General features: G+C 35.5%; 1 protein-coding gene and 1 long non-coding RNA gene across 4 annotated transcripts in view; both read left to right on the top strand.

Annotated features, from left to right (window-relative positions):
* LOC126852992 (proteoglycan Cow) overlaps positions 1-22,329 on the top strand; it is a 335,529-nt gene that overhangs the window by 102,850 nt on the left and 210,350 nt on the right. The gene's annotated exons all lie outside the window — the stretch shown is intronic.
* Positions 12,017-13,226, top strand: LOC126853019 (uncharacterized). The gene is made up of 3 exons (XR_007687895.1): positions 12,017-12,207; positions 12,313-12,563; positions 12,736-13,226. It is a non-coding gene; the product is annotated as an uncharacterized LOC126853019 (long non-coding RNA).

The raw sequence follows: 22,329 nt of genomic DNA, 5'->3' as shown, positions 1-22,329 counted from the left end.
CAATATTCGGAAGAGCCATGGAATCAAGAGGGACGACTCAGTATGAAGGCGAGAGCCAAAGTACATCTAATCAGAGACAACTTCGAGGCAGAAAGAAGCTCAAGTTGTCGATCAGGTACGAAGTAGATATAGCCGAAGAAGATAAAGCCTCCGAGCTCATTCCAGGACGCAGTGAACAGTCCAGAAGTCGAAAACTGGAACAAGGCTATCGACGAAGAACTCGAGGCTCATGAGAGACGTGGACGATTGTACCAAGGAGACACGACATGAAATCCATAGATTCTAAATAGGTATTCAAAATTCTGCGTGACACGACAGGAATTTATCGCTACAAAGCTTAACTCTGCGCTCGAAGATTTCTGCAGACGAGAAACTTGGACTGCACGGAGACATTTTCTCCAGTTGTACGATATGACTCACTAAGAGTTTTACTTGCCATGATGGCAGAAACGGACTTGGAATTCATGCAATTTGATGTGAGAACTACGTTCCTCTACGGTGAACTCAAGGAAGACATCTATAAGGAGATTCCTCAAGGGCTTACAAACAATGACGAAGACAAACGAAATTACGTATGCAAATTAAAGAAATCGTATGGACTCAAACAAACACCTCGGTGCTGGAACGAGAGGTTCTGCAAGTTTCTCAAACAGTTCGATTTTCAAGTGTCTGATGCCGACAAATGTATTTTTCGCGGTAGTGTCGAAGATATCGATGTATACTTAGGTCTTTCGGTTGATGTTGGGTTGATTGTGGCGAAATCACGCGCTGATTAATCGAGTCGATAGTCGAAACGTTAAGAAGCACGTTTGAAATCACCCTTAGTGATGGTTGTATTTTGTCGGGGTGCAAATCGAGAGAAACCGGAAACATAAAACACTTTTCTTGCATCAAGGGGCGTATGCTCGATATGTAATTGAAAACTTTAATATGAATAATGCAAAAGCAATAAGCATACCACCCGATCCTCACTCAAAACTAAGCGCGAGCGAAACAGATGATGAGTCATCAATGGCTGTGCCCTATCGAGAGGCAATCGGATTGCTTATGTTTCTCGCGGTAGTATCGCGGCCAGATATTGCTTATTCAGTAAATAGCGTAAGTAAGTTTTTAAATAAACACAACGAGAGTCACTGGCAAGCCGCAAAACGCATATTTTGATATCTTGTCCGGACAGTCGATATTGGTATAATGTATACAAGCGGCACGAGCATGTTTGAAATATCAGGGTTTTGCGATTTCGATTTTGTTAATGATGTTGATATTCGAAGGTCAACGACTGGCTATGCCAACTCTGCCTTGCCAACGGTATTATATCATGGTCAAGTCAGCGACAGAAAATAGTAACATTGAGAACGACAGAAGCGGAATATGTGGCGGTAGCAGCGGCTGCTAAAGAAGCCATGCTTCGAAAATTGTCAAAATATCTAAGACTTGTACCCAATGGCGCGACACCTTTGTCAATCAACAATCAAAGCACAATTCGCTTAATAAAACGCAGAATTTCACAAGCGTACTAAACATATAGATATGAAGTTCCACTATATTCGAGAATTAATAGAAAATTACGAAATTACGATAAAATATGTTCCTACGGATCGGCAACTTGCTGACATTTTTAGCACTGCCAAAGAGTCAATTTAGCAACTTATGTGCATTATTAGGAATAGTCAACGCTGCTACGCACTCAAACGGTGCGAATGTTAGAGTTTAAGTTTTTTCGCACTTAGCCACCTTACGAAATGTCTGATTCACGAATCTGACACATGCGCGTGGTGCACATAATGCAATAGGGAAAAGGCATTCCCACTCATGTACAGTAGTAATAAACAATCTCTCTACGAAATAACATGTGTATCTCTACGAGTGGCCTTCACTTGGACACAAGTGTACAATTGGACACAGTGCATTTGGACACAGTAACTTTGAATACAGTAGCTTTTGGACATAAGAAAATAAGCATCGTTTAGTTGGACGCCGCTCACTTGGACACAGTTTATTTGGACACATTTTGTTTGGGCACAGAAAGACGCGCACCGTTCATTTAGACACCGTTCATTTGTCCATCATTTGTCTGGACACCATTATTTGCCCACCGTTCATTTGGACACCGTTTATTTGCCCATCGTTCGTTTGGACACCGTTAATTTGCTCACCGTTCGTTTGGATACCGTTCATTTGCCCACTGTTCGTTTGGACACCGTTGGTATGCATGCACTCGCGCGCACACACACACACACACATGGGGGTGCAAGTCTCCCGTACCCACCCCGCCAGTAGACAAGGTGAATCCCTTAACAATTTACAAAATACATGCGTACATTGTGTGTCTCAAATGAACGGTGCCCAAACGAATGATAAGCAAATGAACGGTATCCAAACGAACGGTGGGCAAATGAATGGTGTCCAAACGAACGATGGGCAAATAACTATGTCCAAATGAACGGTGGGCAAATGAACAATGTCTAAATGAATGGTGCGCGTCTTTCTGTGTCCAAACGAACAATGTCCAATAAACGGTGTCCAAATGAACAGTGTCCAAGTGAGCAGTGTCCAAGTAAACAATGCGTATTTTCTTACGTGTCCAAAAGCTACTGTGTCCAAAATTACTTTGTTCAAATGCACTGTGTCCAACTGAACCGTGTTCGAAAATCTCGTGTCTATTTGCACCGTGTCAAATTCTAATGTGTTCAAGTGCGCCACTCTCGTCTCTACTCTTTATAAAAAAACCCTTTTCATCGCATACTCTTTTTAATAATTCATTCCTAACAGATTAACTCTAAAAACACAACAATGTATATATATACATATATATATATATATATATATATATATATATATATATATATATACAGGGTGTTCATCCATTTTTTCAAAGCGACCAATACATTTTAATGTTGGAAAATCTGATTTAAGCAGAATAAAAATAAATTTTTCCAAATGTAATTTATTAATTATATTATTTTTGCAATCTTGCGATTGATCGAAACCTTCGCATCGTGAATGCAATAATTTCGAAAATATAATAACGTATAATACATGCTTTTTAAAATGATAATTATTTATTATAATTAGAAATAGTTATTAATTATGATAAATAATTAATTTTTTTGAGTACGTCAATATACGTTTCATGTTTTTTACCGCATTCGCAATGCGAAAGTTTTAGAAGATTGTTCGTCTCATCTCGCGTAAATTACGCGCATGTCACAACTTGCACGGTTACATGTCGCGTTTCTCGCAGCGCTAGACAACGTAACAATGTTCGCGCAGTAACAATGATTGCGCAGTCACCGCGGTCCATCACTATAATAATAAAACCGTGCAGCAGTTAACAATAATACGTAGCATAAAGATTCGCTACACTGTGAGTGAGCAGGTAAGTGAGTGAGTGACTGAATGAGAGAGTCTGTATGAGTGTCTGTGTAAAAGAGAGGAAGAGAGCGAAAAGAAAAGTGTATGCGTACGTGCGTGCGTGTTATAAACGTCTCTCCATCCTTCTCTTCCTCTTCCTCTCTCTCTCTTTCTTTCTCTCTCTCTCTCTCTCTCTCTCTCTCTCTCTCTGCCTCTTTCTTGTATGCACACACTCCACCATATACACATTGCATGTACAACCATCGGTGAGGTCACCCTTAATCTTATGTTTTACCCAACCTCTCCCGCCACCATTATTGCATTAATTTTTTTTGATTTTCAAGGCAAATATGAACTAACAACGTTTTAATTAGTTTTTCCGTGACCAACAAACGATTGCGCATCGATTGAATTAAGATTGAAACAAAAATAATATCTTTCCGGCTAACTTCAAAATTTTATTTTTGTATTTTGTATCATTTTCAAAAAAAAAAATATTAATCAACTGTTACGTCCAGACCCTTTAGAGTCAGAGTCAGCGGGAGGGCGTAACCTACTTAACTCCGCTAGACAAACGCTAGACAGCGAGTGTCTCGGAGTCAAATTTGAGCTGGGCCTGCGACAGGTCAACGACCGGAAGGGTCGCTTTTACTCGGTCAGTAGGCCGTTCGTTCGATGGTCCCCTTTTCGGTAAAGGAACTAAATCCTTATTACCCGGGACGGGACCTTGTGCGATCTCGGGATATGAGATAGGAAAAGGGGTTAAGCAAAAAAAAAGAAAAAAAGAATATTATTATTTACATATCAATTTTTGCATTTATTGCATAATAAAAGAAAAATGAGAGCAAAGAACAAATTATTAAGTTTATCTAGTTAAACATTTAGCTTAGTATATATCGCTTATTAACTATTATTTTATTTTTATATGTCTTTGTATGTATATGTGTGTGTGTATGTGTTATGGGATCTCCTCTAGGATACAGGGGAATTGTCTCCAGAGGACTTCTATAGGAACTGCGACAGGATAATGAGACCCCGGGACGAACCACGGGATTACGGTGTCTGGTAGGGCCTCCGTCAGTGCAGTCAGCAATTCCTCGCGGTCCACCGGGCCGGGCCCTATGCAAATGGCTCCGTCCGGAAGTGGGTCGTATATCGGGGGGAACTGGGCCAATGTCCGGAAGTAGAGGTAGTCCTCAGAAAGGTTTGGCCAGTGGGATGACGGCTCCCGTTCGGACCGAGACGAGTCTTCGGTCCCTGTGGATACTATCTCTGGTTCGCTGTCAGTATCCCGTAGTTCGAGGGGGTCTTCTTGGTGAGGGGGGCGATGAGGGGAAGAATAGGGGGAGTCACCTAAAATAATGATCGAAGGGGTGGGCGACTCCGATCTTGAATGGGTAGAGAGGGGTGGAGGAGAAGTAACGGGGGTTGGGGAGCGAGGAGTGTCGGTAGTGGCTATGTTTGTGTTGATATTAATGTTAACATTGCCTAAGGTACTAGTTTCCGCCTGAGCCCGAGCCAACCTTTTCCTAAGCCGTCTATTCCGACGGTTACGCGCACGCTTCACCGACGCACGGGAGGATCGTTTCCTATTTGCTCCTTCCACTGAAGGAGGATATAATAATAAATAAAAATAAAAAAAATCGGTTTGGGGATATATATATATATATATATATATATATATATAAAAACAAAAAATAAATCCGAAATAATTTTTGGAGGTTTGCGACAAATTTGGTAGTTAATAGAAAGAGAGAGTGAGAGAGCGAGAGAGTCACGGGTAGCTCCGCAAAACGCGGACGACCCAGAGTAACTGAATAATGAGAGAGAGATATTATAAAAGAGTCACGGGTAGCTCCGCAAAACGCGGACGACCCTTGGTAACTGAATGATAAGAGAGAGATAATAAGAGAGTCACGGGTAGCTCCGCAAAACGCGGACGACCCTGAGTAACTGTATAAAAGAGAGTGAGAGAGGGAGAGAATCACGGGTAGCTCCGCAAAACGCGGACGACCCTTGGTGACTTATAAAGAGAATGAGAGAGTAAGAGAATCACGGGTAGCTCCGCAAAACGCGGACGACCCTGGGTGACTTATAAAGAGAATGAGTGAGAGTAGGAGAATCACGGGTAGCTCCGCAAAACGCGGACGACCCTTAGTGATGGACAAAGAGAGTGAGAGAGTAAGAGAATCACGGGTAGCTCCGCAAAATGCGGACGACCCTAGGTGATGGATAAAGAGAATGAGTGAGAGAGTAGGAAAATCACGTGTAGCTCCGCAAAACGCGGACGACCCTTAGTGATGGATAAAGAGTTTCGGAAGTATGGGAAGTACAATAGAAATGTAATAATAATAATTTACTGTTAATAAATAATTCTAAATTGTTAATAATCAATATAGTAGGATTTTGAGTAAGGTTTAGTCGTATGGTTAACCAAGAATTATTTTTGGATTAATTAGTTGAAGAATTTAAGCACTTACTACTTGTTGAGTGCGATGATAAAATAACGTGATCGACCCTGTAGATTTTGGCTCTCGAGCTCGTCGGGTGGAGGTTGACTGCCACAGTGTTCACAATAAGGTTGATTGGTTCGAACAGTCTTTGTAACACTAAACGCACTATAAAATCTTAACTCGAAATACACTGAGGGTAGGAATCGGTTCACGATAAAAGTCTTGAGTCCTTAAGGTAATTATATGTCGCAGAGTCTTTTTCGCGAGGACACGGCACTCTTCGCGCTATATTTTCGACCGAGTATAAGGAAACTGCCCGAAAGACTGATAACTTTGGAACGTTAGAGAGAGCGTCGCGTGGTCTTGTCCGACGTTTATTAAACCCTTTTGCTCCTCCTCTCCATTGGTTTGTTAATCTATTTTAACGAATAGTTGTTTCTAATCACGCCCTCCGATTTTTCCTAGGGCGTTCCTCTAGATTCTTAGATCATAGGTATTGGTGAAGATCTTCGTTGAGTTTTGACCAATGGAGAGTAGTTGCTATCGGGTGAGGGTGAGGCTTTCGTTTTACGGATTGAGTCATGCTCAGTTCGCAGTAATTACCTAAGTTGACATTTTACTTGGAATTTATGATAAACATATAACATAAGCGGGTGGTCTGGCGATCGAGCGGGCGGCGTCGAGTGTCGCGAGTCTCAACTCCGGATCATCAATGGATCATTATTTTTGTGCTCTGTTTATTATTTTTTAGTTTAAAATTCTTAGGTCTGATATCCGAACTCGAGCTCGAGTATCTCGCTGTCTGTTTGTCATGGTTTAAAATTTCTAGTGCTTGACTATCTGTATTTTTTTGTTTAAAAATTCCGAGCCTTTAGAGTGAGTTATAATGTTTAAATTTATGGATCTGTTTTTATATTTGACTTTCGACAACGAGATTACACAGTCTCGCTTTTCAGACTTCGCCTGTTTATTCTTTCTGTCGAACGTAGACCATTTCTTAGAACGTAATTTATGTCACTAACAAATCTTATGTCATTAACGAATTTTCGATGAAAGAAAACAATCATGCAGTTTCTTGGACGCAATAATTTATATATTAGTATATATAAAAAAAGGGAACATTCGTGAAGTCTACCGGTCGTAACACAACAAACATTGTAATTAGGCCAACAATCACCAACAAATGACCAACAAACGTTGTAATTAGGTCAACAATCACCAACAAATGACCAATAAACGATTTGTAAAAAAAAATTATAAAAATGATTGTTGACCGGCTAACTTTAAGGAACTTAATCAGAGGCACGAGAGCACGTGCGAGTCTATTGACTATCTGTATTGCCAATTAAAAATAAATAAAATTATACTCCGTCCAACGAGAGAATGATTGGTCTGCGCATAGGCGGGCAAAGTGGGAAGAGCGTGGCACGCTACTTGGTACTGTATTTGTAAATATGCTCCCCTTCTTCGGAACCTGCGCAAAACAGACGAGTTTTCATCCGATCCGTAATCATTCTTTTGTTCGATGGAGTATAATTAGCTAGTTTTGTTAAGCATACTTAAATAATATCACAATGTTTGAGTAAACGAGTGTGAGGGGATGATGTAGTATTATAGTGATAGTTCTTCTATTTTGGAAGAAAAGGGAAGATAAAGTTTTAAGAAGACTTGGACAGGAACTACTATGGGAAAGAATCTAAAGGGAATAAAAAAGTAACAGTTTCGGGAATGGTCTCATTTAGAAAGATTTGTAAATTTTTTATTTTTATATGGTTAGGCCGGACAGAAAATTTGAAACGATCAAGATATTTGTTGATGTGACTCATTGATCACATCCATTGACAAATATTCGAGAATAGGAACTGGCGGCGATTCTGGTATGAAAGGAGAAGGATTCATTAATTATATGAAAGAGAGAGAGAGAGAGAGAGAGAGAGAGAGAGAGAGAGAGAGAGAGAGATCTTGGAGGTAATTCTAAAGGATCATGTGAGAGAAGATCATTCCGACGAAGGTACAGACGAAGGTACAGTTCCTAAGGAGAAGAAGGAAAGAGAATAGATGAAAGGAGTCGCATGTGCACAAGTGCATATGCATATATGTGATGTGTGCAAGACAGTCTTTTAGGTTGATTTTACTTATATCTATTGCAAAGGAGAAATCCGTTGTCGTCAGAGCCAAAAGATTCCGGGTCCGTCAATTGTGGCGATTACGAATCTTTCTCGCTCGCAATTTTTGTTTCTTTATAGAAATATCTACTAAGAAGCTAACGCAAAAATCAATGATAACTTGTCGATGATTAAGGGAAAAAAATCAAGATAAAAATGTCTTAAGCCCATTTTACAATACGTCGTAATCGAATGTCGCATAAATTGAGATTATAAGTAATGGATATTAAAACTTTGAGAAATTATTTAGATTTTCTATTGATTTGGACACAAATTATGAAAATGAGTTTAATACTGAGAAGAAAATGTGGAATAGTGAGAAAATGGTGAGTAAAATCTTAGCCTACTGCGGTTAGCAGACAAAAACTTAGCGCTCACCGGAAATTGTTGTATTTTTGAACAAATGATTGTGTAACGAGCGCAATATGCTCTGTTATTAAAAGTCCCCTGAGTTACCATTCGCCCGGAAAATGAGACTCGGCGCCCATGGCGCCTCCCAATGTCGACACCAGTATTGCGGCCCTCCATATAGCGATCACCCCACCACGCACCGAGTCGCGTGAGTGGAGAACCGATTAATGGGTATATAAGCGGGAGACCGGGTCCAGATCTCGAATCCTGAACTCTGATCGGTCCTGCTTGATCACGCAGACGAGCGTTCTCGTTGCGACGTCCGAATATTCTCAGTCATATGTTAGTAGTTTTTAAGACCTTCCGTTTATGTTTCTAGTTTTTAAGAATTATTCTCTGTGTAAATATAACGTCGCCTGACCACGCATACGAGGGTTTTCGTTGACAACCGAGTATTCTTGGCTATTATCCACACAGAACAAAAATCTCTAATGGATGTCCAATAAATATCTATCATGGAGATTCAAAATCTCTATTAGATGTCTATATTATCTCTTATGGATATCTACTAGATATCCACAGTTCCGTATTTCTTATTTCAATTCGACATCCATTAAACATATTTATAGATATCATACGGATGTAACATGGACGTCACATAGATATTTTAAGAAGTTTTGATAAATTCCTAACAACAGATCAACATCCCAATAAGAGGTTAATATGACACAAACGTCCTAATATTATTTTTATTACGGAATCTTTACAAAAAAATATTATATTGACAAAAATCGATTAAACGCTATTGGTTTTCAATAGCTTTCAACCATTTTTTTCTTTAATAATTAATTTTCATCAATAATTAAATAGTTCAAATTTTTTTTCTTTAATATATATAACATCTTATAAAAATCTATAAAATGAAATAAAACGAGGTCTTTATTAATATATTTTTGAAAATATAAGATTACATGTATATATATATATATATATATATATATATATAAATTTTACATCTTAAATAGAGAATAAACGATGATTTTAACAACTTTTTCATTTTATCTGCCCGATTTCTAAGAAACAATCAGTTCAATATTTGAATTTCCTATGTTGGGATTGTAGAGAAATAGGACAGGTAGAAATAGTTACATTTTTAATCTTATGTCAGTTGCTTTTTGCAAGCTTTATATAATTCTCATGACTGAATCTCAACTGTGAGATAAATGCATCGCGCGTCGCATAGCGGTAAGCAAACGAACTAGCGATTGAATACTATATAATTTTTGTAAAGGTTTTGGAATGTTGCGCGCAATAATATTTCTCATGAAATATTAAATAAATAATAAAAATTTTATTATAAAGTAGTATATAACAATAATATGATCATTAAAATGTATAAGTTTATAATTTTCCTATAATTTTACTGCAATATTCGATATTGTGAGAGAGACATTCCTCAGATAAATGTTCGAAAAAGTTAGCACGCGCACGCGCGTGCGCTCGCACACACATACATACACACGCACGCACGCACACACACACACACACACACACATATATATACATGTATATCTTATATTTTCAAAAGTACACTAATAAAAAATTCGTTTTATTTGATGTTATGAATTTTTTGTGAGATCTATTCCATATATATTAAAGAAAAAAGTTTAAATTATTCAATTATTGGTGAAAATACAATTAAAAGTTAAAAACCAATAGTATTTAATTTTGTTAATATAATATTTTTTTGTAGAGTTCCCTAATAAAAATAATATTAGTTCCTTAAATTAATAAATTCTTTAAAATAAATAGTAGTTCCTTAAAATAATATTAAATCCTTAATAAAAATAATATTATTTGTGACATTATATGAATTAATACAACGCTACGGGCAAGGTCTTTAGGATGTTAATGAAATGAGTTCGGATGAATGTTTTCATGTCGCTGGGAAGTTGATGGTAGATTTATTAATCTCTGTGGAATGTAACCACCTTACAATTTAAGGTGATTGCATCAATTTTATAATTAGATTTTATGTAAATTTATTATGGATGCTTTTCCTACAAAAATTAAAAACTAAACTATCATTTATAAATTGTTGAATTTATATTATTTTCTCATCTTTGTGTGCATTCTAATTGTACCAAATACAAGAAATATATTTTGTAAAATCAAAATCATATTAGTTGTTTTTAATACAATTATTTAGATTTGGATATATTTAAAGTATTTATATTTATCTGTTTGTGCGCAAAAGAAAAATAACTAAAAAAAATTTTTGATTTTATAAAATATAAATCAATTATATAATTTAATTATCTTTAATTTTCATCTATAAATTAAGAATTTTCTTTGTTTAATAATAAAATAATAATATTATACAGGATATTTGCATGTTAAATGACCAAACTTGAAATATAAATTTAGGACCTTAAAAAAGAAAAATTTTTCTCTGCAAGTATGCTCGCAAACGCTGCTCAAGAGATATTGACTTTTGAAGTTAGGTAAGTATAGTAAGTATATTCTACTATATATAGTAGGATAAACAAATAATTTCTATAATCTAGGTTTATTCTGTTTATTGATGTACAGTAATCAAAATTTAATAATTAAATAATTTTGTTTAAAATTTAATAATTAAATAGTTTTTTAATTCAAAATGATAACCTCTAGCTCGGAGACAAGCATTGCACTTCAATGACAGAATGAATGGGGCTGATTGACATTGTACATCTGTAATTTTTTCGCACGCTTGCACTATCCTTCGTTTTAGTAATTGAAGATCATTAATAGGTATGAATGGACGGAGGTTTGTTTACAGTACAAACACAGGTCTGTCAATGACCTTCGATCTTCAAAACAAAAAATAAAAAGAAACATTTCAAAATTATTTGTTCCTATAGTTTTAAACTTCAATATCTCTTGAACAAAGTTTGCGAGCATACTTCCAGAAGAAAATTTTTTCTTGTTTTAAGGTCCTAAATTCATATTTCAAGTTTGGCCATTTAACCCGGGAACACACTGTACATTATAAATTGTGTAAAAAATTTTGATTAAAGAACATTTTTTACCTTTCGTATTAAAATCTTGTTGATCACATTTTAAGTTTAATAAAAATTATTAATATAAATTTCAATTGTCTATAAATTAAAAAAAGAATATATAATATTAACAAATTTTAAATATTTTCTCAAAACATTAACTGAGAATTTTAAATAATGTTTAAATAAAAATTAAATTTTATTTTGTTAGAAACATACGTGTATAAATCTATTACACATGGATGTTGATTAAACATTTTTATGGATTACACATCCATAAAAATGTCTAATGCATATTCATGATAGATTTATAGACGATATCTACCATGAAGATAATATGGATTTCTATTAGAAATCTATACAATATCCATTGTGGAAATAGATATCGGAGATAAAGCTAAAAAGATTATATGGATGTCCATTAGATGATATGTTCCGTGTGGGTGATCAGTAGACGCTAAGACCTTTCGTTTGTGTTTCAATTTACTCTGCCGTATAAATATCGCTTCCGTTTTCATTCCCACCGATATAATACTTCAAGCTGATTGACCACTTGATTACACATGTATGTTTTCATTAATTTTGAATAAAGTTTGAATAAAGTAAAATTATTAAGAAAAAAAGCGAGTTTGAATCTCCCTCCTTCGCCCGAACTCTGACACCGACGAGTCGATCCGGAGCATCGGGAAAGGTGAATCATTATAATGTGAAGAATTTTATAACTTGACGAGGATGTCAATGCAACAGTGATTGATTATTTATATTATATCTTCTAAAATGTTAAGGAAAGAAGTTGGAGAAAATCATTATCAACAAAGATATGGGTTGCTCTGTGACATTAAGGTTAGTTTAATAATTGTTCTCTATCTTACTATTATATTTAATAATGGCTTATTTATATTCTGTAAATTATATAAAATGTTATTATAATTTTCAAATTATTTTCAGTTTTCTAATTCATGGTAATGGCGTGACTGCTACATCTTCGTTTTTTTGAATAAATAAATCAATCATATACAATATTATTCCTGAAGTATGTAATGCTATATGAAAAATATGGCAACCATATATCTTCAGTGTCCACAAAAAAAATGAATGGATAAGAATCGCAGAGAAGTTTTATAATATTTTCTAAATTGTGTGTGTGTATGTATGCAGCGGAGATGTTGATGGAAAACACTATCGAATTCAAGCTTTACGTAATTCAGACAGTACTTTTCACAATTATAAAAGTTATTTTAATCTTATATTAACGGCTAAGATGTTCATTATCATTTTACTTAGATTGACATTGAGAGACTACGGTATATAATTACAAGGTTTTCAAAACAAGATTTGTCAAAAATGTATAGATATTTTTTTATATTCCAGGTTTCCTGAATGATATTGGAATTTAGTCAAATACCGCAATGAAAGAAGCATTTAAAAATAACACAATATCTATATTGAGAGCTCATTTTTTGGCTAACACGTATTGTTTACTACCATTTTGTGTTGTTTATGATGAAAGTTTTTCACTCAAAGTATATTTGATGTGTCCATTTACAAAAAAAAATTTACAAAATAATGATCAAAGAATAATTAATTATCGGTTATAAAGAAGATGTTAGGTCATTGAAAATACTTTTGGAATTCTTGCTTTACGATTTTACAAAAATCATTAGCTCAGAAATTGAGTACTGTAGAAAAAATTGTCCAAGCAATAACTTGCTTATACATTACACTTGTTAATTACATTATAACTATCAACATAACAAATAATTTACATAAAAGAATGATTGATCAAGAAGATGCTAATGATGTGATAATACCAGGAAATTAGCGAAATATAGTAAGAGAAAATAGTTTCATTAATCCTTTAGAATGAAAATAGTTTCATTAATCTTTTAGAATTGGTGCTAACGTTGGTATAACTGCTGCTATTAGACAAAACTTTCACTCGGTACTTTTGTTTTAGAAGAAGAAATATTCCATGGCAATGAAAAAACAATAATAAGCTTAATATATAGCTTTCAATGATATTGTGATCTTTATTGATAGTACTATAGTAATATTTTATTTATAAATAAAAGATTTCTAAATAACATTTTTGTAGTTAATTTTTTTGTTAATTAAAAATTATAAAATATAAAACACTCAAAAATATAACTTTTTATACGTTTTATCATATTATCTGTTGTGTTACTGATGTTTTTATAAAATAACAATATTATTTATAAAATATATTTTTTTAAAGACACACATGTATATGTAACATAAATAATTCTTTGAAAAATTAAAAAAGCAGCTTAAAATTAAGAATATATGAAAAAGCATTTTGTGTGTAGTTGCAACTATTGTTTAAAAAAATTTGCAATTTTACATTTTTTCTAAAATAAAATAATTTTAAAGCAACAAAAGTAGCATATAAAATTAAAAAATATTCTTTTTTTGCAAAATTTTTCAATATATTAAGAACACGTTTGCAAAACTATTTTTAAATATATAACATTAATAATACATAAAATTAATAACTTAATGCATAAAGAAAACTAACCGCAATATGTAGAACTCAATGTACAATATAGAAAATATTAAAAATTGGAATAAATATTAAATATTAGGAATAAATATTTGAAAGTGTTTTATTTTAAAACAAAAAAATAAAATTAATTAAGTAATTTATTATTTATATTAGGAAATCAGAATTAGGAGTAATGAATCCATTTTGTTTTTTTATTGGAGAAGTAAAGTTATATATATTTCAAATTTCTTTTTTTAATAGTTAACAAATAAATGTATGATAATTATTTACTTTTAGAGGAGCATCTCAAAACGACATATGTTGTCAAGGTCATGATCTCTTTTTTTTATACGGGAAATGCTTTACGCATACCCTCCGCCTGGGGGAGGCGGAGGGTTATGTGGGACTCACCGGAGCGGCATTGTATTACCTCTCCCGCATACCCTCTAAAACCCAACGGTCTCCCCTACGCACGATTGTAGGGAGAGCTGCGGGATCCAACTAAGCATAAAACCACCCTCTCTCATGCTCTGTCCCCGCTTCACGCGCAATGTGTGCGTGAAGAGGAGATCTCTTTCTCTGGGGAAAGAGGAGAGGATCTTGTTTTTCGCTCCTCGCCCTTCTACAAGGCGGCGAAGTGCAGCCACGGGCACCTGCCCCTACTAAAGCCGCTGTGCAATGGGGGTGATCGAATCCTCACACGTCCACCCCCGGCGATTCCAAAGGTCATGATCTTGTAACATTCAAAAGATTTTAGCGGTCATTCTTCATAAAAAAGTTATTAACGGAAAAAGATAATTATTTAGTATGAGGGAGCCAGCTCCGATTTCAATAATTCTCACATATATTATTAAGTCATTCTGCGTAATTCCCCGCAAAAATTAAGTGGCGGTCGGCATTAGTTTAGAAGATATAACAAATTAAAGTTTCACAATTTTAATGCTTTTTCTATCAAAATAAAGAAAAATAAAGTTTACATTGTATTTTCGTAGATCAGATGTGGAAAGTTTGTTTATTTACGGAGACAAAGCTCTTCCTATTTGATTTAAAACTAAAATTTGGTTTGGATTAGATTATATCTTCCGTGGAGTCCCTCCGTAGAGTGGATGGGAGTGAAACTCACTGAGTCCACGCATACACTTTTTCATCCTCACAACAATTGTGAAGTAGACTTCGCTTTGCGTTGTAAAGTATATGCGTTAGCACAGGGGATTCCACTTCCCGCGAAACAAGATTTTACATGAGTTTATAAATTCACACATAAAGCGAAACTCAAACCTATGTGTCTTTTATGGAGCCTCCCTGTAGAAAAGGCGGAACCCTATGCTCTAACGCATATACTTTCCCATCCATATATTGTGAGGTGAATTTCGCTTCGCATCATAAAGTTGTTAAGAAAAAAGTTTCATAAATAAAACATTTTTTATATATTGTTACAAAAAAAATAATAATTACAAAATAACATTTTTATTTATTATATTTAATTTATAATACATTTACATTTTTATAGGATAGATAGTAGCAACTATTTTAAAGAAAGCATCTAATCGATTATCACCATCAAATGTCTTTTTGAAAACAAATTCAATTAAATAATGATTAAAATGATCTTCTTTATGACCTATCTTTAAGGCATATCTAGGAATAATCCCACAAATATCCTTTCATAATTTTTCTATATTTTGCATTTGATATCCTGTATCTGGATCAATAAAATTATTTGAATGATTCAATGTATTATGTTGATAAATTTTTTCATCAATTTCTCCATAAGTTCATTCCAACAATCATTATAGATTATTGATCCAGGAGCAATATGTTTTCTAATAAATGGAAGTAACACTTCTGCTTTATGAAATAGAACCGGAATAACAAACATTCTTTTTTGTGTGCCACTCTATATCCGCAAAGAGCCATTGTCCTATAATAAATCGTCCACTATTATATTTTCGACGTCTAAATTTGACTTCATCTATTTCAACAATAACTTTATTTTTATCAATTTTATTTTTATTGTGTAATAGACTGATACGAGGTAAAAATTAATTTGTATCTAGTAAATGAAATACGTGGGCGGAGGAAAGAAAGAGAATTTTTATATTCTATATTTCATTTTCACATTTATTTAAAGTAAACCTTGTTTATCTTGAAAAGTACATGTATAGGCACAATGGATTTCGCCTTCTCCCTCCCCCTATAATTATCTCTCGTCAAAAATTCACCCAGTCGATTGCTTTGCATGATGAAATATTAAGTACTTGTAAAAATATTTGTCAAGGAGAATTTAACATCATTACATAGCATATTAAACAACAGACTACATTGATATTTAAAAGTCGATATGAAAACCAAGTTTCATGTAAAGCACTAATTTTGAAGTTGCAAGTAAATCGTTTATGTTAATGTTTTTCCAGTTTTTTATAATAATATTTGTAACGATGCATCCCCCCATCGTTCCCGACACGTCACCCGTCGGAAGTCTGCTGCCCGGCGAACACCAGCCGGGCAAGGGCAGAGGCGCTTAGCGCCCATTTTTAAACATGCGAAAACAATGTTTATGACAAACACCGCCGTGTTAGTGTTTGTCATAAACAAAGCGAGCGCCGAACGGCACCGAACGTTTCCGGCGAATGCCGATCGCCGAACGCGCGCTGCCGGAGGCCCGCCTCGTCTCCCCCACCCCGAGGGGGATGCGAACGGCGCGGGTGTCACGCTCGCTTCGGTAGAGTATAAAAAGCCCTACCGAACTCCAGACAGTACCAGACCAGCTCCTGAATCCGCTCGAGCAGTACGCTCCGAGACAAATTCCAGGAAAACCGATCCTTACGTCAAACAGACAGTAAACCGGAGGTTGACGCGTTCGCAGCCTCCGCCGAGTATTCTCGGCTATCTGTTCTCGAGACGAATCCCGTCGCAACACACATCCGTACAGGACAGAGAGTGGACGAGTTCGCCGCTTTCCTCGAGGATTCTCGAGCCTCTATGGTCCGATCACCCGACCATCCGAACTCCGCGCACCGACGCATCCCGCGATCCTTGTCTGGGTAACCGCGCCGCATCAACGACACCGACGCATAAAACGACTGCAGGCCTGGCACCCTGCAGTCCGCGCGACCACCCGACCGCACACCATACGCGTCGTAATTTACGTACCTCGCGCGACAGTAAATTGCGAGATATCGAAACACTGACACGCGGTGGCAACACGTGCCCGTCTCACCGCGCGCACCTCGCATCTACAAACGCGAGAACGACAACACGCGCCCGCCTTATTACCGCGCGCACCTCGCGCCAACAACCGCGAAGCCGACAACACAAGCCCGTCTCATCGCGCGCGCCCCGCGCCACGAGCCGGGCCCTTTAACTAGACGCGCAAAAACATCGTTTAGACCCGCGTCACAACCTTACGATCGTATTATTATTATAGTAACGCGATTTATTGTAATCGCTCAGTTCATTGTAAAAGTTGACCATTGCCTTGAGTGGCGAATAAACGACGTACACCACAACTCACGTCTGTTGCGTTTCAACCCCTTCACGAACCTTGATCCCGATTGCGCTGTCCGCACGCGTATTCGAAACCGCTCGTGAAGCGGCCCGTTACATATTTCTTATAATGAAAGAAAAGCTCTTCATTTTTTAATTCCACAATATTTTAATGACGTGGACATTTTATTATCTTGCGAATAACGTTTTTTGCACACAGATACTTTAATAATTCTTTATAATTTGTTGTTAAAGCAAGAATTTCATAGAATTTCATTTTCTATTCTACTTTTTTTTATTCGAATTAATTATTGACTTCCGAACGATTTCTGAACGATCTATGTTGTACTGACTAATATTTTCTCCAGTATTTACAAAATTGTGAAACATATCAACAATATAGAAATGTTTTATTTTTTTCGATAGACGATTTCAGTATAAGAAAGGTAAATAAACCAAGTTAAACAAAGATAGTAATACTGTATATGTATACAGTATTCTATAATTACATAGTATTAATTATACATTTTTGTTTATAACTTTTTAATAAAGAATGACCGCCAAATAAGTTATAAGGAAAAGTTATTAACGAACATCTCATCGATGATCTTGACTTTGACATGTCAAGTACATGATTCGGAATAACTTTCTTATAACTTAATCGGTAGTCTCTTATATATAGGTCTTTTTAAGATATTTATTAATGTTAAAGTTTGATTTGAAATAAAAATGGGTAAATGTTTGGATTAACTTACATTTCGGATTGTTTTCATTTTTACATATATTGTAGAGGATACATTCCTAAGTAACACACACTTTGAATTTTGTGGCGCTTTCTTCTGGTTCCAGAGATATGCGATTTTAAAGTTTCACAGTTTTAGTGTATTTTCTGTTATAAAATAAGGAAAAATAAAGTTCATTTACGTTGGATTTGTGTAGAGCAGACGTGGCAAAAGTGTCTGTTTTCATTTTCAGGGACAAAACTTTTTGAGTTTTTCCACTTTCTACACGAAGCAAAGTTTAACGCACACCTATGTGTCTAATTTTTTATAGTGGACCCTTCCGTAGAGAAGGAGGCGGAACATACTATCTCCACGCATATATTTTTTAATGCAAAATGAGATTCTACATGGATTTACAATTTTTCATGCAAATCGAGATTTAATTCAAATCTTTATATTGATAAGCTGTCTATATAATTTTTTGTGTAAATATTTACATTAACTTACATCTCACGAATCGTTTTCATTTTTACATATATTATAGAGGGCACATTCCTAAATAACACGCACTTTGAATTTTGTGGCGCTCTTTTCTGGTTCCAGAAATACGCAATTTTAAAGTTTCACAATTTTAATGCTTTTTCTGTTATAAAATAAGGAAAAATAAGTTTGTTTATATTGTATTTGTGTAAAGCAGACGTGGAAAAAGTGTTTGTTTACATTTTCGGGGACGAAGTTTCTTGGATTTTTGCACTTTCCATGCGAAGTGAAGTTTAACGCAAACTTATGTGTCTAGTTTTCTGATATTGGAGCCTCTCCGCAGGAGAGGCGGAACATACTATCTCCACGCATAAACATTTTAATGCGTAAAGTGTAAACCGATGTGGAACCTTAATTCACATAAAAAGTATATGCGTGGAGACTGTATGTTCCGCACCTCCCTGCGGGTGGAGGGAGGGGGGGAGGGGCTTCACTCTCAATAAACATAGGTTTACGTTGAACCTCGCTTTGCATGCAGTAACAAGTAAAGTAAACGATTCTGAAGCAGTAACATAAACACAACTCTAAATGTAAACAAAAGAAATTTTTAACGAAAATATACTAATAGTGACGCAAATGTAAACAAAGAAACATAAACACGCAAATAAGATATAGTGAAAATATCATAGAAATAAATGCGAAAATTATGATACTACAAAATTGCATATTTTTAAAACCAAAAAAGGGTGCTACAAAATTCAAAATGCGTGTTACTTAGGAATGTGCCCTCTGTAATAGATATAAAAATAAAATTCCGAGAGATGTAAGTTAATGTAAACAATTATCATTTTTTGGTAAATATGTATAAAGTAGAAAGTTATAAACCCATGTGAAATCTCACTTCGCATTAAAAAGTATATGCGTGGAGGCAGTATGTCCTGTCTCCCCTGCAGGGCTCCATTATTAAGAAACTAGAACGCATATGTGTTGAACTTCGCTTTATGTGGAAAGTTATGAACCCTTTAACTTGAAATATCTCAGAAAGGATAAGAGACCGCCAATTAAGTTATAAAAAAAGTTATTCAGGATCATGTACTTGATAACATATGTCAAGATCAAGGTTATCGGCGAGGTATCTATTATTGTAAATAATTACCGGAAAAGTTATTCAGAATTATATCCTTGACAACATATGTGAAGATCATCGGAGCTGGCTTTCCTAAATAATTAATCAGAAAAATTTGAGAAATATACTAGTTTGTCAATGCTAAAGGAAGTATCTGCTGATATGTGTAGATGTGTGTAGATGTGATACACCTGTGAACGAGGGAGAAGCTCTGCCTCTTCCCCTGTATCCCAATCCCGAAAATCCTGATCTAACTCAAACCAAATTTTAATTTTGATAAAATTGCATAAAAAGTAATACATCTCCAATTTTATCGCTACTTAAATATGTTGTAAGGGAGGTTCTTTTGAGTAATTCCCTGCAAGAAATTTGTGAAGACGGAATTGATTTAGGAGATATAACAAATTAAAGTTTCATAGTTTTATTGTTTTTTCTATTATAAAATAAGGAAAAATTAAATTTGTTTACGTTGTATTTGTGCAGAACAGACGTAAAAAAAGGGTTTGTTTACAGTTACAGGGGCAGAGCCCTTTTTATTTCTGATTAAAAACTAAAATTTAGTTTAGGTTAGGATATATCTTCCGGAAGTGGAACCTTTTCGTAAGAGAGACGGAACCTACTACATGTACACATATCCTTTCTTAATCATATAATTGTGGAGCGGACCTTGCTTCTTTATAAAGAATATGCGTGGACACATGCGTGGGTTTCGCTCGCTCTACGGCTTTACTTCGGAAAAATATAATCTAATCCAAATCAAATTCTAATTTTAAATTAAAAATAGAAAGAGCTCCGCCCCTGTAAATGTAAACAAACACTTTTTCCACATCTGCTTTACAGAAATACAACATAAACAAACTTTATTACTTTGTTGATGATTGGACGGAGTCTATCCTCCGCACAAACATAACTTAAATATACAAATATGTAAATAATGTGCATTTATTCTAAATAAAATTATAAACCTTGACATTAACGTTGACTTCACTGATTTCAATGATTTTGTTATATGTTGTCAAGAACATGATTCTGAGCAACTTGCAAACAATTTTAGCTGTCGTTTGTTGTTTATTATAAAGTTACTAACAATTGAAGTGACTGATCGATGGTTGCAACATAAGATTGCATAGATTTTGATATGAATTACCATGTATACACTTTCCCACTTGCACAAGAATTGTGGATTTCGCTTCGCATTGTAAAGTATGCAAATTTTAGTCACGCGAATTTATTGAGGACGAAAATAAAAAGAATGATAAATGATAATTACTTATTATATTAAGGTGCAAATGGTTCATGTAACTTGCCACGTGGCCTGTGCTCCGATATCGAGTTCGGAACTAATTATAGATTTCCAATTTTCCACAAAGTCTTGCCTCTAACTATCACAACTAATACTTTTTCTCTAAAGGGACTAATGGCACTCTCGACGATTAATCTAATCTTCGATATCTCACTTCGATATTTCACTATTATTTCGCTTTTATTTCACTATTATTTTACGCTCGCCTTCTTTGCATTCATTTATTATGCGTTTTCTTCCTTTTTACTCGTTTATTCTTTGTTTCCCCCTCTTTAGGGAATTGAAATTATTGGCAATTTATCGCTATAAGCCTCAATCATACGGTCTCTAGATGATAGGCTCTTGCTCTTTTTATTTTGTCAGAACTGGGGGAAGAAATGAGTTTACGCATACCCCGTTATGCATCCTAAGTGGACGGGGTTATGAGACTCGCTCCGATCTAAACAAAGGAGGAATACTTATTAAAAAACCCTCCATGGAGGCTTTACTTCCGAGGATCCAACCGCGACCCGAGATGCGGTTAATCTTCGACTATCAGAGCCGCAGTCCTCCATTGCACGTTTTTGCACCCATCTTGTGCCCCCTTTTTTGGGCATCTTCCTTCTCAAGGAAGGAAGATCTTTTTTGGGCATCTTTATCCCTCGTGAGGGATGAAATGGAAAGACTCAAGCCACTTCCATCTCCTTCTCTCCCTTATCTTTCCCATTTGATTAGCCGGAGTTTAGCCTTTCCAGAGGAAGTCGCCTTTTGCGGCTATATATTTCCGGCTTTCTTTTTAGCTTTCCCTCTTTTTATCTGCGAAGGAATGGGGGAACAACCTTTCTTCCCATTTTGATTGCTCAACATCCAAACAAACGAGACACCCAGAATTGGCCGAACATCGAGCGGAAATGATCCGTCTTCCTGTAATAACAGAGGGCAGATCTATCGATAGCCATGCACTGATGTCTCAGATGAAGTCGGAACAATGATAGCATTGAATGGAGCGGGCCTTGAAAAATTTAATTTTCACCATGGTCTACCTCACTTTCACTTTCTCCGTAGTAGCCCCTTTCCTCGTGGCTGCTACTGGACATCGAACCCAAACGGATCTCATTCCCGAGGGGACCGATCTCTCCGATCCAGATATCCTCTCCGGGACAGCCACTTTAATCAACCGCTATCATCTTATCTGAGGTGATTGATCCATCCGGCCCACGAAGTTGCAAAGGTCCTTGCTCCTTCAATCAGGATTTGAGTTCAGCCAGCCTGACATATTGTTTGTCCTTGAACACAGTACGATTTCCCCTTTTTTCTTTTATTTTACTCTTATTATTACTACCTATTACTATTGTTTATAATTATT

The sequence above is a fragment of the Cataglyphis hispanica genome, chromosome 11 (genome assembly GCF_021464435.1).
Source record: "Cataglyphis hispanica isolate Lineage 1 chromosome 11, ULB_Chis1_1.0, whole genome shotgun sequence".
NCBI classification, from domain to species: domain Eukaryota; kingdom Metazoa; phylum Arthropoda; class Insecta; order Hymenoptera; family Formicidae; genus Cataglyphis; species Cataglyphis hispanica.
The sequence above is the reverse complement of the archived record's forward strand: the minus strand, read 5'-3'. Positions and strand labels throughout refer to the sequence as shown.